Here is a 14,287-nt window from a genome sequence, read left to right as displayed (position 1 = left end):
GTAAACGCATTCCTGAGTCTCGTGTGCTATTTGTACCGCGGGTAGTAGTATATCTTATGCAATACCCGACCTTGAAACCTACCGCACGAGTTGTACCCTTTAAGAAAGAGGCGGGAAGATTTGAATGGTATTTTTTTCCCCTTTGCCCACACTTGCTTTGTTAGTCCCGTGTGAAGAACATCTCTCACTGACAGTCATTGGGTCCGTTCAGTAGCATCCGTGGCAACGCTGAAGATAGTCTAGGAGCGTTCAGCGTTCGCAAGCACTAATGGTGTAAAGGCAGACAGTACAAGCCTTGAATGTTAACGGCACATTCATTCCATCTACCTTCTGTAATGTATACATGTCAACGAGTTCCCACGCACCGCACATGGTGGCGTTGATGCCAATTACCAGCTCAGAATGGGTACCCTGCCAGACATCGGAATCGCGTTCGCCTCCCGATTCACACGGGCAAAAAAATAAGTGGGAGTGGTGTCTGTTTCGGAAATGACCTCGAAATATGCACTTGAGGTCAAGATTTGAGTCATAATCACGTGAATTGATTGTACGCGGTTGCCGCTTAGCGGGGTCGGCCGTACGACAAGTTGAGCCTCTAGCCCATGGCAACGTCTGGGCCGGTCGCGTGTATTTGACCGGAGTTGGTAGAAGTGAATCTTGAATCGAGAAGTGAGTGTCTGTCTCTCAGTGATCAGTGTGATTTCATGATAAATACTTCGTAAGCGTCTACAGCAGCGTCTTTTCGACGACGTCTTCTCAGCCTTTGTCAAGGTTTATTGGTCTATCTCCATCTATCGCCCTCAGAAGGTTTCGCTGTTGGTGAGTGTTTCCAAGAGGAAGCGTTTTCTCCTTTTCAGTTTTGTTTCTTCTATTCCTTGTGACAAAAGCTGATCCACCGCGGTTTCTCCTTTTCAGTTTTGTTTCTTCTATTCCTTGTGACAAAAGCTGATCCACCGCGGTAGATATAGCGTATCCGTTGAGTCATCAGACCACAGAGCCTGCAGCAGCAGCAGTAGAAAGAGGATTCGAGTTTGCGTTTTTCCGATGAGGAAAATGACGTTGCCAACGATCTGTATAGGCCTAATGATGGCGTCACTTCACTCGGTTGGACGATTGACAGATCGAGTGTAAACTGGCCCGTGTTGTCAGTGATTGGGTTCCCTTGAGCTGTCGTTAGGGTTCCTTGAGAAGTCATTGTCCTTGCCCGTTTCTTTTTCATGCCCGGGATAACTCTCTCTCTCTCTCTCTCTCTCTCTCTCTCTCTCTCTCAATGTCATACAGAGTTGAATCGCACATGTATCGCCATATCACGTGTATGAATATGTAGGCCTAGTTGATGGCCTCCTGCTCGTATATGACCTAGACTTGAAAAAGCCTCTGTTTTCGGTATAGGCCTAATTTCTAAGTCGAGTTGTAATGTTTAACCATCGATTATTTAAATGCCTTTATGTAGTGTGTGAGTCCCGAAGTACCTGAAATGTGCATCTGACTTTGGTAATATTTCTGTATATTTTTAGTCTTCGAATGCATATTGCAAATTCGATCTCGTTTTATATATCTAAAGCTTTTTCGATGATTGAATTATAAATCTCAATTAACCAAGTATTAACTGTCTGCGATGTTATTAATATTATGGTTTTCTTTCATCCTAAAACCCTGTCATTACTGTACTGTTCGTGCGCAAAATAGGCTAACAGTAAGGAACGTAGACCCATTATTTTTTTTTCCGCCTGTGGGACTGTAGAAGAAATTCAAGAAAGGAAATAATCTTAATTTTATATTACACTAAACGATTAGAAGGAAAATCAGTGACCGATGTATTCGGCGTTGCGCGCTGTAGGCCCATAGTAGTTTACCTTAAATTTAAACGACTGTCTGTTTTAAACTGTATCCCGATAAAACCAAATAAATGTCCGAGAGTTTATCATAGTGTGTCGATATGAATATGAAGGGGGAGGGTTGTGGAAATGCCCCAATAATAATTAATACTAAACCGGTGATGTCCTCTTAGCAGGGAAATCAGTTCTGCTGTTTTCAAGGCCAATGCAGTGACAGGTGCAGCTCAGGACTGTAGGGGGGATCGAGGGGGATATTTAGGGGTGGTTGGTGGTAGAGTAGGTTAATTGAGGGAGGGTGTGTGTGTTTGTTCGAGAAGAACAATGGCGAATTGAGACATGAGGAAATGCAAACCGGCTATGTCGGTGACGGAACAGTGGCCAGATAAGGCCGCTTCCACATTGTGTTATGTAGGGATTAGTTAAAGAGAGAGAGAGAGACAACCTAGACTGTGTGTACGCCAGAATCTTCATTTTTCGCTTAAAAAGTAGGCAATTATATGGAAGTTATTCCTTACTAGCAGCTATATAAATTCTTATACCCTTAAGTCCCTACTGTTGGCTAATATCAGAACGTTGCTGCTAGGGTTAGTGCTAATGATTATTCGTTTCCTGAACAAATATATTTCCTTGTCATCACTATTTAACTCTCGCTCTCTCTCTCTCTCTCTCTCCATTCCGCATAAAAAGTGCTGTGGTTATCCGTACTCGGGGCCCAGGGACATATCAAATTTCAAAGGATAATTTTCCTGTTGGTGTCCTGCTTTATTGTAGATAATTCCCGGACATGTTGCCTCGTAGACTGAAAGAAAATATACCGTGCTCTCGCATGAGCGTCAACCACTTCATAACTTCCATTCAAGTTAAGAGAGCTTAAAGGAATGTGTAGGATTGTCATTTTGTTACTCATCTGCCCTTGAAGATAATTTTTTTTTCTTTTTCTTTGCTTGATTACGGAAAGGTGTCTGATGCCGTGTTGCCAGGTAAAGAATTTTTTTTTTTTTTTTTTTTCCTAATCATAACTGGCAGATTTGTTATTCAGTTTTATACCATATTATTAATCAGATAAAGACGCTGCTTCATTAGCCAGTGTTATACCATAAGTCACTGATTTTCAGTGCTAGAATTAGGCTCAACTTAGGCTTAACTTTACTTATTTTAGTTATCGTCACTGAAAAAACATCAATTATTTTATTGGAATGCAATATTTTCATCTCTGTATTGATTGCTTGACTCGCATCAATGCACAGACACACATATATATATGCATTTATATCACGCACCCACACACATCTATTAATATATATGTATAGCCTATATATATATATATATATATATAATATATATATATATATATATATATATATATATATATAAGGATATATATATATAATATATATATATAATATATATATAAGGAGGGTAGTGACTTAACATTAGTTCAAGACCAAAAATAACATACCAAGTTTTACAGGTTTGGGGTAGCACGTAATTAAACCGTATGAGTAAACCCCAGTTCGATTTAAAAATGATTAAGTGCTGGGATTGATTGAATAGGTGGCATATTGTTTGGTCAGTTGTGGTGAGGCTTTTGTTTACACAAGGGTCCTTTCAATAAGCCCCCAGGCCCTTGAGTGATCAGTGGTTGACTGGGGAAAACTAATTTTGTTTTTACTATTTGGTTTTTAGGATTCCATTTGCCAGTAACTCTTAAGCAGTGCCGAGTTACTCCTGACCAGAGGATTTTTATTTCACTGGTAGGATTTTATTTGATTTGATTGCTGATTTATTTTTATTGCGTGAAGTATTTGCAAATCGGGGGGTTGGGCGACTTTTTTTTACCCATTTCATTTTTTTTTATTGCGAGTATCCCCTGAATTGATTGAAGGTATATATATATAATATATATATATATATATATATATATATATATATATATATATATATATTGTCTTTTTAACTGTAGAAGACTACTGGTAATTCGAATTGACATTCACGTAATTGCAGTCGTACTGAATAGTGTCATGCGGCATTTGCTTGTTAATCTTGTAATTGAGGATTATTAATTGGCAGTTATATTTTATAATGAAAAACTAGTGTCTCATATCCTCAGTAAATTAGAGTGGCGTAGTAATTATTCCTCACCCTTCTCTAAACCACAGATCTAAAATTTATCTCCTAACCCCCATCCTACCCATTGTGTCCTTCGGCGCCTTTAACCCATGGAGGAATGTTTAACCTAACTTCAGCCATATCCTATTTCCCAAATCTCCCTCCAGACCACATACCCCATCGTGCCCGATTTTAAAGCCCAATATATCCCAACCCTTGTGCCTATTATACCAGGACCTTCATACCAGGTCTTAAAGGCCCCGTTCATGCCCTCCCCGCTTGCTATATCTCGAGTCAAATTATCCTGCCCTAACCTACCTCCTTGTCATACCAAGTTTTTAAAACACTAAATCCAATGTCCTCATTTATTCGTGGGTTTTTGGGTTTTTAGAATATACAGCATCCACCAAACCCGAGTGTGAAATCTATCTCCCAAGCCTTTGCCTTACACGGAATCTGAAACCCTTCAGTTACCTTTTAATAACCGCCCCCGCCGGTGGCCACGCCCCGCCCCTCCACTTCCCCCTCCTAATCGCCCTGTCCTTGGCGCGTCCCTAATCCAAAATCCTTCTCCGAATCCCGTACCGTACCCACCCCCGTTGACGCGTGTTTGTCTAAACAAGTCTCCCCCGGGAATCCTTAACTTTCTTAATCACCAACTTCGGCCGCGGATTGATTCTCTTTGAGCTTCCTCCGGGTGATTCCTTCAGGAGTAGAAGATCAATACATTTCGGACCATTTCTTCGGATTTCAGAATTAAATTATAAATGCTCGAAAGTTTTCTCTGCTGGGTTTTTAAGGACGCCGATGAAGAGAGCAGACTTAACGCAAGATTTTACTTTCAAGACGTGATACGATGACAAACATGCTCAGAACACCGAGTAGGTCTCCGTATTGGGGGCGGGGTTTAGTGCCGTCAGTGCACCTCATGCGGTGCACTGTAGGCCTTACAGCATGCCTTCAGCCCCTTCCTTAGCTGCAACTCCTTTTCGTTCCTCTTACTGTACCTCCTTTCTTATGCTCTTTCTTCCATCTTACTTTCCACCCTCTCCAAACAGTTGATTCATAGTGCAACTGCCGGGTTTTCCTTTGAACTGTCCGTTTCCGTCTCAGCGCTGAAGGACCTCATAGGTCTCAGTGCTTGCTTGGCCTTTGGCCCAAATTCTATATTCATTTTAGCACTGAGTAGATTCAAGGGAAACTAATAATCACCTGACTCAATAAAATGGGAAAGTAAATCCACAGTAGTATGCCTGTTTGATTTTGGTATTTAAAATATGTATACAGCAGAAAGCTTTCGATGACCTGCACAGTCCTCCTTGTCAATCTGATTATAATTACAAAAAGTGGCTACGCAAGAACTTTGTTTTTGACTAATGCATACAAATAAGCATAAGCCAAAAACATTTTTTATGTGGTCACATTTTGTAAATAAAATCAGATTGACCAGGAGGACTGTGCAGGTCATCGAAAGCTTTGTGCTGTATACATAATATTTTGAATAAAATGAAACACGCACACTACTGTGGATTTTACTTTCCCACTGAATAGATCCTTGGAAAATGTTTGTTTGCGGCAGCGTGTCCCATCATTTTAAACGTTTTTAATGGCGTTTACGCACCGATTCTACCCTAATTCCCGTTCTAATTATGCGCAACGCTGGTTGTTAAGGGCTCGCCTTTAATTCCTTTGCAAATGCAAGTGAAATCGGGGTTGTTTTTGCTTTTGGAAAATTAATGTGAAATCTATTTCTGTGTTTTACGTAATGCGAATCTTGATTCATGGTTGTGTATTTGTGCTGATTTTTCAGTACTGATTGGATGTTTTGAAGCAGCATCAGCTTGTTTACAATCTACGCGTGATTAACGATTGCTTGTTAATGGGGTCCAAATTCAGCGCATCCTATATCTACATCCAGTACTATAACTACGCACCGAACCACCCACACACATACACACATTACATAAATTATGTGTATATATACAAATATATATTATAAAATTGAACAGAATATAGAATTTAGGCCAAAGGCTAAGCGCTGGGCCCTATGCGGTCATTCATTCAGCGCTTGAAACGGAAATTGACAGTAAATAAAGGTTTGAAAGGTGTAACAGGAGGTAAACCTCAAAGCAGTTGCGCTATGAAGTAGGTAGTTGTTAGGAGAGGGTGGAATGTAAGATGGCAGAAAGAGTATATATATATATATATATATATATATATATATATATATATATATATATATATATATATAGTGTGTGTGTGTGTGTTTGTATGTATATATGTATGATGCAGTATTTACATCCTATTAATCTGTAATAGATAATCAGGCTTATATTGTAAACTTAATATAACATTTGCACGCCGTGATATTTACATTTCACATGATTGAATACAGAAACTTTATTCTTTTATTTTTTTTTTTCACAGGAATGAGCTGATAAAGAGAAGGTCAATTCTCATGATCCATCATTTATTAATGTATTCGTCATCTGATCGAGTTTTTATATCTATCCTTCTTCATGATTAAGCGCAGCCATAGTCATTTTTACCTTGGGTAACGCGAGAGCCGCGAGATGATTGAATTTAGTTGTTTTTTTTTTGTGTGTTTTTTTCTTTTAGGCCCCCCGTGTATACGAAATTCCTTCCAAATAATTATAATTTGAGGAGGCTTAATTATTTGCATTGAAAAACTGTAAAGTTTTTCACGCTCGGTTTTCATTTGCTTCAGCCTGTGATGAGAGGTGTATACACACGCGTGTACGTACTTTGCTTCGTTTCTGTATATAGTCCTTTCCTTTAGTTAACTTATATATGCTTATCGTTGTGGAAGAAAGGCTTATCTGCAATACTCGTTACATAATTTTTACTTAATTCCTGAGTAATTATGTCGTTTAACGTTACCGGTAGTTTATCAAATAATATTGAGATTTGGTATCCAGAAGATCAAAAAAATTAACTATAGGCTGAACAAACCAAACTTCTTGTTGGGTTGTATCATAACAATTCACTTATCTTTCCCCTCAGGGGGGACTGCCGTCAGTGCACCTTATGCGGTGCACTGTAGGCATTGTGTAAGGTTCATTTCAGCGTCTCTTCGGCCCCTAGCCGCCACCTCCAATCATTCCTTTAACTGTACCTCCGTTCATATTCTCTTTTTGCCTTCTTACTTTCCACCCTCAACTAACAATTGATTCATAGTGCAACTGCGAGGTTTTTTCCTCCTGTCACACCTTTCAAACCTTTTACTGTCTATTTCCTCAGCAAATGACGTCGTATGTCCCAGCGCTTGGCATTCGGCCTAATTTTTATATTCTATTTCATTGATATGTTAGAATTTTTCTCGGTTTTCGACGTAAAATCAAATCTGTTTGCAGATTATGTAGAGATGTGATAAATCGTTGTGTAAATGTCACCTTAATTCTTTACCAGAATGACACAGGTTCGATATCTGGTGAAGGTAGCAGCTTTTATTTACATGTTAATTCTCGTTACTTGTATTCCGGAGGGAGGTAGTGCTGGCAGTCCACCTCCTGCGGTACACTGTAAGGTTCTTTGCAGGGTACCTTCGGCCCTTAGCTGCGGCCCTTTTCATTTCTTTTACTGTACCCCCGTTCATATTCGCCTTCCATCTTACTTTCCACCCTTTCCTACCAATAGTATTGCAGCTGCCAGGTTTTCTTTGTTTCACCTTTAAAATATTTTAGCGGTCAATTTCCCTTTCAGCGCTGAATGACCTTGTATGTCCCAGCGCTTTGCCTTTGGCCTAAACTCCTACATTCAATTCGGGTCGTTAGTTGGAAGTCATTCCCAAAGTAAAATTAATACGGCCTTGAACAGTTATTCGTGTGTTAATAGAGTTAAAACCCATTTCTCTGGAACACAGCAAGAAGCCTCCTTTTCCCACAATGTTTTCTTGTTTCGGTCTGAAGTTTCCTCTGATCAGAGTGATTTGATTATTGTGAGAAGTTACGGGAAATGTGTGGATTTTCATGAGACGAACGAGAAAGGAGAAAGGTTCCACAGTAAACTTGATTTCTTAACCAAGGCTCCTTGATATTGTCGGCAGTATTTTAGAATTATTCTCGGTATCTTGGGGAATGATTGTGTATGTTTTAGTATTTCGTGTTATTTAAGACCCTGTGTGTTTATGGAGATGCGCTTTCATCAATGAAATTATATTTTTATTTTGCCAATCATTATTATCAGTAGCATCTTGTTCGCGCTTGTTTATGTTTTAGTCTTTTTTCGTGTTATTTAAGACCGTGTGTGTTTATGTAGATGAGCTTTCATTAATGAAATTATATGTTTATTTTGCCAATCATTGCTATCAGTAGCACCTTATTATTGTTAACAACTGTGTGTATGTGCTTATTAGTTTTTGTTTATTCCAAGTACAAATTACAGTTTTACGTTGATATTTACGTATTGTAAGATTATAATTGCATGTGTGTGTGTAACTGTCCGCATTGTTTGTACATTGAGATGAAGGCTACGAGTTTTGAGGATTTAGATTAAAATATTTGATTTAATAAGGCGCTGTATAGCTCGCGTCTTGAAGAGCTTCTGGAATTATAGAATAAGTGATAACAGTGTGAAATATCTTACAATATTCGCCTAATCTCGATCTAGAAGAGAGAGAGAGAGAGAGAGCGCGCGGAATGTCTCAAGACAATCAAGTCTCCAACAGATTCAATCAATTCCTCGTAGGAGGGTAGCGCTGACAGTGCTCCTCACTTGATGCAGTAAATACAATATCTAAAGGTGTTTCCAGCGTCCACGCAGCTCTTAATTGGCCCCCCTTTTTAGCCTTTTACTTTTCACCCATTTATGCATCCCTTCTTCAACATAGCTGTCCAGCCTCTCAAACTAACACTTCTTACTGCATCTGTGGAGTTTTACCCCCAGTTCCACCTTTAGGTTTTTTTCCGCATCTTTATTTGGGGATCTCTTAATCTTGCTGTCCAACCACTCCAACTCCGTATTTTCATTGTCTTCATTGTTGATTTTGGAAAGCACCCCCTTGCTCGGCTTGGTAGCCTGAATTTCAAAAATCAGTCAAAACAGTTTTAGTCGGCTCGACAGTAGTTCTTAACGCTCTCCCTCTCTCTCTCTCTCTCTCTCTCTCTCTCTCTCTCTCTCTCTCTCTCGTCTCTCTCTCTCTCTCCTCTCTCTCTCTCTCTCATTGCTTTTAGTAAATCAAGATCCACTTCGTAATTTGTTTGTTCGTTTTTTATTTGCCAAGTTGCCTTGTGCGTTTCAGTTTTTTTATATTTATTTATTAATTTTTTGTTTTTTGAGATGGCTGTTTGTCTGTCCGTCGGCACTTTTACTCCCCGCCCTCAAATCTTGAAAACTACCGAGGCTAGAGGGCTGCAATTTGGCATGTTGATCATCCACCCTCCAGTCATCAACCATACCAAATTGCAGCCCACTAGCCTTAGTAGTTTTTTATTTTATTTAGGGTTAAAGTTATCCACGACCCATGATCGTGTCTGGCACCGCAATGAGTGCCAACGACACAGGCCACTACCGGGTCGTGGCTGAAGGCTTCATAGGGCCACTGCATTTTAAGCTGTACGAAAAACTTGTTCTTCGGCGTATTTTGTGTTTTGTTTTTGAAAATATTTGAAATAAATATTTACGGGTATGAGGATTCTTGGAGTCGTGTGGTTAGCTTGATCCGATATGTGTTTGTCTCGACGGTATCGAGGTGTCGAATCTGTCGAGTCTTCTTGTGTCATTACAGTAATTGGTCGCCAGTTATTAGTTCAATAAACCGATATTATTAGACTTTCAGGTGTCGTCTCGGTTCCGGGGATGGTTTTGGTGGTGGCTGCTGGAAGTTTTGCTGGAAGTTTGTCATGTTTGCATACGGGGGCTTCTTTTGATTGGATGCCGGGTTATTGGGATCAAGTTGCAGCCGCGGTGTTTTAAACAAACCTTGTGGATTTATATATAATATATATATATATATTATGTATATTTAATATACATGTATATGTATATTTACATATTTATTTATATATATATTAATATGTATATATGAATATAGAGATATATATTATATTATATATTTATATGTATGTATGTTTTATATATATATATATATATATATATATATATATATTATATATATATTATGTATATATATAATATATATATATGTATATATTATATTATATATATATATAAGATATATATATATATCTATCTATATATATATATATATATATATAGAAATGAAATGCCGAACAGATGCTACACGGTATTATGATCAGTTAAGCAACTGGCCCTTTAAATCGCATATATTTAACAGCTCTTTAAACAAAAAGTAATCTTCTTAAGGTAATTATATATGCTGTATAATTTCTTTGACGGAGCATCACTTCGCTTTCATTAAATTATCCTCGCTTACATCTGGGGTGGAAGAGAAATGGTCTGTGAAGATTCAGTCTTCCGTGAAATTCCTTAATAGCAGGAGCTGTGATCTTGTGCACAACTGTACGGAAATATATAGTATGAATCTGTAAACAACCGATGGATAGCCGAGGAAAATGTATCATAACACGATCGCTTTGTCAACACCGTTCGTTTGTAAGCAATTTATCGGGCTTGCTAAGTAATTGTACGTAAATTATGAAATGAGGTTCTACAAATATTTGTATGAATTGTTAATTTATGTAAACATCAATAACAGCAGGGCTTAATGTATTCATTTTTATTCTCTGGGTTGTGTTATTTGGTTAGATAAAATTATATAGGGACGTGTGTGTGAATTGTCCTTGTAGGCAACACACACACACACACACATACTATATATATATATATATATATATATATATATATATATATATATATATATATATATATGTGTGTGTGTGTGTGTGTGTGTTCGTGTTCGTGTTCGTGTGCAGTAAATTACCGACGTTTCCCTATGACAGGTTTTACTGAAGTGTGGATATTATTTAGATATGACTGTACATGAATCCGGCCTTGAGAATTGTGGGATAGGTTTTAATGCCGAATGAATGATGTTCATTTTTTTTAAACGTAATTTTCGAAGGATATGTTACAGCTTGTGCTATTTGGGTTGGCGTCGACGCGTTTTTTCAGTAAACTTTTATTTTGTGCTTTAGAGTTTTCCATCGTATCTACCGAGTTCCTCACTGTAAAGAAGAGGGGGGAGTAATAATACCGCGCTGAGAGAACCGAATATAAGTTTACTTGTGTAGGGTCAAGTGCTTAGAAAAGTTTGTGTGTAGGGAGGTTAACCCTAAGCGATGTTACTTTACCCAAGGTCCTTTAAAATATTTGAAGAACCTTGATCTTATCTATAGGTGGGAAACTTTATCGGGTTAAGTCGTTACTGCGTGCGTGCTGCTCACCCCCCCCCCCCCCCCCCACCCCCCCCCCCCCCCCCCCCCCCCCCCCCCCCCCCCCCCCCCCCCCCCCCCCCCCCAAAGAACCCCAATCTTGTTTAGGAAGCGTCTGAAGATAGGGCGGTTGCCAATTCGGATGGATATGATGTAAAATATTAACAGACCATTTTGGTTTTCGTGAGAAGTTTTCCTCTTTTAGTATTCAGTTGAGGAAGAGGTTCGAGGAATTCTGATACAGGATGAATTTTAAATAAAGCAAGTGGTTAAAACTCTTAGCTAGAATTTAGTACTTGGCGACTGGCTTACATAGATCGAACACGAGCCACGGTCGCCTGCACTCGGCCGATTACGTCAAATTGGCCTCAAGTGTAAACAGATTCATTGAGAATCAGTCTAACCTTTTTACTCTGGTGCTTTATGTTTTGTGCCACTTGTGTCTTTGAGTGTTTTGTTTTACAAATTGTTATTGTTTTCGTGTTCGTTGTACCAGCCCGAGAAGAGTCTACTTGAGACTCAGAGGTCTGGAAAAACTAACCCCTATTAATAATAATAATAATAATCGTGTTCGTTGTCTGTTGCTTCCTCGGCTCTAAACCGTGTGATAGTGCCGTCAGTGCACCTCATGCGCTGCACTGTAGGCATTACATACCGTTTTTTTTGTAGCGTGCCTTTGGCCCCTAGCTGCAACCCCTTTCGTTCCTTTTACCGTACCTCCTTTCATATTCTCTTCCGTGTCACTTTCCACCCTCTCCTAACAATTGATATATAGAGCAACTGCTTCGAGGTTTTCCTCCTGTTACACCTTTCAAACCTTTTGCTGTCACTTTCCTTTGTAGCGCCGAATGACCTCATAGGTCCCAGTGCTTGGGGTTTGGCCTCAATTCTATATTAAATTAATTTCAATAGTGTACATCCGTGTTCGATCATGACCCCGGTGACCTTGGTTCGAGCCCGTAAGCTAACAATACATTTACCTCTATTGACCGAAACATTAAATCATATACCCGATTGTCAGTCGACTGCTGTGAGTCGCAGCTGCTGCTTATGGGAAGAAAGAAGTGTTTGAAAAACAGAAGATATGAGTGACGAGTACTTAGTCAAAATGCCTACCGTCATGTCTTTGAAAACGTTGAAGGCCTTGACGAGGTAATCTCTCTCTCTCTCTCTCTCTCTCTCTCTCTCTCTCGTCTCGAGCACACTCTCCTAATTGTCAGCATCACTTCCATCCCAGCTTCATTTTCCCCTTTCGCCATGTTTCGTGTCTCTTCCTTTATCCATATTTCGTCGTTTTTTTATTTACTTTTATTTTATTTTATTTATTATTTTTGTTTTCAGAAAACCATTGAATTATCTCCCTTGCTCCAGTTATTGCGCACTGCATTCTGCATAAGCGAAAATCCATATTCTTTCTCTTTCTCCCACCCTTATTTATTTTCGTTTTTCCTCCATTTTGCTATTTGTCTTAATGTCCGTTTCTTTTTCTCCTCCTCCTCCTTCTTCTCCTCCTCCTTCTTCTTCTTTGTCTGTTGGTTGTATAGCGACGAGACTAATGACTTCATTATGAAATGCATCCCCCTTTTCGGATGAATGACCCAGTGTGCAACTCTCTCTCTCTCTCTCTCTCATCTTTCGCTATATTCTTAATTTCCAACCTTCCTGCCTTTCTCCTCCGACGGCCAAGTTGGTCCCCGCTTTAGCGCTCATCATTTAAAGTCGCCTGTTTCATTCTTTGGAGGAAAACTGCCGGGCGATAAGGGAATGTCTTGGAAATATACCTCGCCTCTTTTTGTGTAATTACGTTGTGGAGACAGAGAGGGAATTGTTAATATGAACGCTGTAAGCGATCGACAGTAATTTGGGTGGTTAATGTTGAAGAATATTAGTTTGGTCCCTTATTTCGTTTCTGTTAGATCTGGTTTGGTTTATTTCCCGGTGCCTAATCTGATTTTAATTGATGACTTTGTAACGAATGCGATTTTTAAACTAATTTTGATATTTATTTTGCATCTTAAATGTTGAATTTTGCTTTGGTTTATTATAGGATTTTTAAACTAATTTTGTTATTTGTTTTGCATCTTAAATGTTGTAGAGTATTGGTTTAGTCCCTCAATTCGTTTCGATTAGGTTTAGTTTGGTTTATTTTCCGGTGCCTACTTTGATTTTAATTGATGATTTTGTAACGAATAGGATTTTAAACTAATTTTGTCATTTATTTTGCATCTTTTAAGACTTTCTACACTTAATGTACTTTTTTTTAGTAATGTATTGTAATATTTTATTTGGTTTTGTTTATTTTCTGGTGCCTACTCTGATTTTAATTGATAATTTTGTAACAAATAGAATTTTTAAACTAATTTTGTCATTTATTTTACATCTTTCAAGACTTTTAACACTTAATATACTTTCTTTATAGTAACGCATTGAAATTTTTTATATGTTATTTTGGAATCTCTGTGCTTTACTCTGTGTTTGATAAGCCATGAAAATAACGCTGTGGATTATGTACAAAAGAAGCGTTGGACCTAGCGCAGTCTCCTGCTCATTTTGCGAAAATAAGAATTCTTTATTCTTATAAATGTGGCGAAAAGATTAGATATGAGCAAGAAAGGGAGAGGTTTTATCATCTTTGAAGTGACTGAATTTGTGTACAGTACAGATTTTGTTTGTGAAGTCTTGTCATTTAAGATTCGAAGCTTAGTTATCAGGAAGAAAGGCAGGTTTTATTTAAGGAATGTTTGAGTACCAATTTTGTTCATGTTGGCTGTAATTCAAGATCCGGACAAGTTTTGATCAGAAGAGTTATATTTGTAGTTGATTCATAATCGTGGTCTTGATATTTGTTAGGTTCTATATATTTGTAACATGAATTTCTCTTTTCAATATTTATGGAAATGTAAAATGGCCGTAAACTTTCTTGTGCAGATTTAATCTGTCTAGTCTTAACTAACGCTCATTAGTTAT

General features: G+C 38.4%; 1 long non-coding RNA gene across 1 annotated transcript in view; it reads left to right on the top strand.

The window, feature by feature from the left end:
• Positions 1–205: 205 nt before the first annotated feature.
• The window catches only part of LOC135213688 (uncharacterized), a 488,275-nt gene continuing 474,193 nt past the window's right edge, over positions 206–14,287 (top strand). Inside the window, exon 1 of the long non-coding RNA XR_010314183.1 lies at positions 206–819. This is a non-coding gene — a long non-coding RNA (uncharacterized LOC135213688). The remainder of the gene's footprint in view (positions 820–14,287) is intronic.

The sequence above is a fragment of the Macrobrachium nipponense genome, chromosome 43 (genome assembly GCF_015104395.2).
Source record: "Macrobrachium nipponense isolate FS-2020 chromosome 43, ASM1510439v2, whole genome shotgun sequence".
NCBI classification, from domain to species: domain Eukaryota; kingdom Metazoa; phylum Arthropoda; class Malacostraca; order Decapoda; family Palaemonidae; genus Macrobrachium; species Macrobrachium nipponense.
The sequence above is the reverse complement of the archived record's forward strand: the minus strand, read 5'-3'. Positions and strand labels throughout refer to the sequence as shown.